Source organism: Cherax quadricarinatus, chromosome 3, assembly GCF_038502225.1.
Source record: "Cherax quadricarinatus isolate ZL_2023a chromosome 3, ASM3850222v1, whole genome shotgun sequence".
NCBI lineage: Eukaryota > Metazoa > Arthropoda > Malacostraca > Decapoda > Parastacidae > Cherax > Cherax quadricarinatus.
In genome coordinates, this window is record NC_091294.1 from 78998297 (window position 1) to 79002207 (window position 3911).

Sequence of the window (3911 nt, forward strand, 5' to 3'; positions counted from 1 at the left end):
GGATGATGGAGTATTGAGATAAGGGAGAGGGAGGGCTGGTACCCTACTGATTCCATCTAGCTAGAAATTAAACATGTCTGTCTGAAGGAGGGCTGGTATCCCTCCAGGAAGACTACCAGCCTCCTGCTGGTGCTGTTATAGGGAAGGTATCCCTCCAGGAAGACTACCAGCCTCCTGCTGGTGCTGTTATAGGGAAGGTATCCCTCCAGGAAGACTACCAGCCTCCTGCTGGTGCTGTTATAGGGAAGGTATCCCTCCAGGAAGACTACCAGCCTCCTGCTGGTGCTGTTGTAGGGAAGGTATCCCTCCAGGAAGACTACCAGCCTGCTGCTGGTGCTGTTATAGGGAAGGTATCCCTCCAGGAAGACTACCAGCCTCCTGCTGGTGCTCTTTTAGGGAAGGTATCCCTCCCGGAGGAGTACCAGCCTTCTGCTGGTGCTGTTGTAGGGAAGGTATCCCTCCAGGAGGACTACCAGCCTCCTGCTGGTGCTGTTGTAGGGAAGGTATCCCTCCCGGAGGAGTACCAGCCTTCTGCTGGTGCTGTTGTAGGGAAGGTATCCCTCCAGGAGGACTACCAGCCTCCTGCTGGTGCTGTTGTAGGGAAGGTATCCCTCCACAAGGCATACCAGACTTTTGCTGGTGCTGTTGTAGGAAGGGTATTCGTTCAAGAGGGATACCAGACTCCTGCTTGTGCTGTTGTAGGGAAGGTATCCCTCCAGAAGGGATACCAGACACGATATATTTTGACAAATTGTCGCTCAGTGTAAAGGTAATAAAGTTAGCTCTATGTCTCTCTCTGTCTTTTTCTCTCTCTATTTCTCCCTCTCTCTCCCTCCCTCCCTCTCCCTCCCTCTCTCTCTCACTCTCTCCCTCCTTCCGTCCCTCCCTCCCTCCCTCCCTCCCTCCCTCCCTCCCTCCCTCCCTTCCTCTCTCTCTCTCTCTCTCTCTCTCTCTCTCTCTCTCTGACTGAAGCTTCAACATCAAGACACTACAAATGTCAACATAGAAACATGTGGACGAGTTTTAGCTTCAGGAAGCTGAGGTCAAGCGTCACAAAGCTTGGTCTGAGGAGCTGCCACTCAACATGTGGCTGAACCACCAGGCCAAGATTCACAATACGTCGTCCAATATCATTCCCCGAAGCATGTACTTGAACGATAACTTAAGAATCACGGACACCAAAACAATGTTTAGTACACGAATACGTGTGATAGCAGGTGAATGAACGATAACTTCAGGAGCACGAGGCCAAGATTCACAATACTTCGTCCAATAGCATGTAATAACGCGTACAAGTGAACGATAACTTAAGAAACACGGACACCAAACAACAATGTTTAGTACACGAATACGTGTGAGGGCAGGTGAGTGAACGATAACTTCGGGACCACAAGGTGAACTTTTACAATACTTCGTCCAATACTATGCAATAAAGCATACAAATGAACGATAATTAAAGAATCACGGACACCAAACCACAATGTTTAGTACGCGAGGACAATGCTGAAGGCATTTGAGTGAACGAAACCCACAGCGACACGAGGCCACGTTTCACAACATTTCGTCCAGTACTATGCCATAAAGCGTAAGAGTGAACGACAACCTGAGGAGCGGGAGAGGCCGTGTCATAATGTTTAGTACGAGAGGGTGGGAGCGCCCCAGGATGCAACATCTTCGTCTCTCACAGATTGGCATCACTTGTGTGTTATTGTGACGCGACTAATGATCTCACAGTAAGCAATGATTCTCTTATTTATTAATGTTACAACTGTCGTTTATCAGTGTGTAACGAGAGTGAAGGAGAATGAGGGAGGGAGGGAGAATGAAGGAGGAAGAATGAGGGAGGGAGGGAGAATGAGGAAGGGAGGGAGAATGAGGGAGGGATGGAGAATGAAGGAGGGAGAATGAGGGAGGGATGGAGAATGAGGGAGGGAGAATGAGAGAGGGAGGGAGAATGAGGGAGGGATGGAGAATGAAGGAGGGAGGATGAGGGAGGGAGAATGAGGGAGGGAGGAAGAATGAGGGTGGGAGGGAGAATGAGGGAGGGATGGAGAATGATGGAGGGATAATGAGGGAGGGATGGAGAATGAAGGAGGGAGAATGAGAGAGGGAGAGAGAATGAGGGAGGGAGGGAGAATGAAGGAGGGAGGGAGAATGAGGGAGGGAGGGAGAATGAGGGAGGGTGAGGGAGGGAGAATGATGGAGGGTGACGGAGGGAGAATGATGGAGGGAGGGTGACGGAGGGAGAATGATGGAGGGAGAATGATGGAGGGAGGTACTTGGAGAGAAACAACCCAGTGTTATAATTCTCGTTGACCAGTGTGCAACGAGGGAGGTTAAGGGAGGTATTAGGGAGGTAGAGCAAGGGAGAGTGTGGAAGGGAGAATAAGGGAGAGTGTGGAAGGGAGAATAAGGAAGAGTGTGAAAGGGAGAATATGGAAGAGTGTGGAAGGAAGAATAAGGAAGTGTGTGGGAGGGAGAATAAGGGAGAGTGTGGAAGGGAGAATAAGGGAGAGTGTGGAAGGGAGAATAAGGGAGAGTGTGGAAGGGAGAATAAGGAAGATTGTGGAAGGGAGAATAAGGAAGAGTGTGGAAGGGAGAATAAGGAAGAGTGTGGAAGGGAGAATAAGGAAGAGTGTGGAAGGGAGAATAAGGAAGTGTGTGGGAGGGAGAATAAGGGAGAGTGTGGAAAGGAGAATAAGGGGGAGGGTGGAAGGGAGAATAAGGGAGAGTGTGAAAGGGAGAATAAGGGAGAGTGTGGAAGGGAGAATAAGGGAGAGCGTGGAAGGGAGAATAAGGGAGAGCGTGGAAGGGAGAATAAGGAAGAGTGTGAAAGGGAGAATAAGGGAGAGTGTGGAAGGGAGAATAAGGAAGAATGTGGAAGGGAGAATAAGGGAGAGTGTGGAAGGGAGAATAAGGAAGAGTGTGGAAGGGAGAATAAGGAAGAATGTGGAAGGGAGAATAAGAGAGAGTGTGAAAATGAGAATAAGGGAGAGTGTGGAAGGGAGAATAAGGGAGAATGTGGAAGGGAGAATAAGGAAGATTGTGGAAGGGAGAATAAGGGAGAGTGTGGAGGGGAGAATAAGGAAGAGCGTGGAAGGGAGAATAAGGGAGAGTGTGGAAGGGAGAATAAGGAAGAGTGTGGAAGGGAGAATAAGGAAGAATGTGGAAGGGAGAATAAGGGAGAGTATGGAAGGGAGAATAAGGGAGAGTGCGGAAGGGAGAATAAAGGAGAGTGTGGAAGGGAGAATAAGGGAGAGTGTGGAAGGGAGAATAAGGAAGAGTGTGGAAGGGAGAATAAGGGAGAGTGTGGAAGGGAGAATAAGGGAGAGTGTGGAAGGGAGAATAAGGGAGAGTGTGGAAGGGAGAATAAGGAAGAGTGTGGAAGGGAGAATAAGGGAGAGTGTGGAAGGGAGAATAAGGAAGAGTGTGGAAGGGAGAATAAGGGAGAGTGTGGAAGGGAGAATAAGGAATAGTGTGGAAGGGAGAATAAGGGAGAGTGTGGAAGGGAGAATAAGAGCGAATGTGGAAAGGAGAATAAGGGAGAGTGTGGAAGGGAGAATAAGAGAGAATGTGGAAGGGAGAATAAAGGAGAGTGTGGAAGGGAGAATAAGAGAGAGTGTGGAAGGGAGAATAAGAGAGAGTGTGGAAAGGAAAATAAGGGAGAGTGTGGAAGGGAGAATAAAAGAGAATGTGGAAGGGAGAATAAAGGAGAGTGTGGAAGGGAGAATAAGAGAGAGTGTGGAAGGGAGAATAAGAGAGAGTGTGGAAGGGAGAATAAGAGAGAGTGTGGAAAGGAGAATAAGAGAGTGTGGAAGGGAGAATAAGAGAGAGTGTGGAAAGGAAAATAAGGGAGAGTGTGGAAGGGAGAATAAAAGAGAATGTGGAAGGGAGAATAAAAAAGAGTGTGG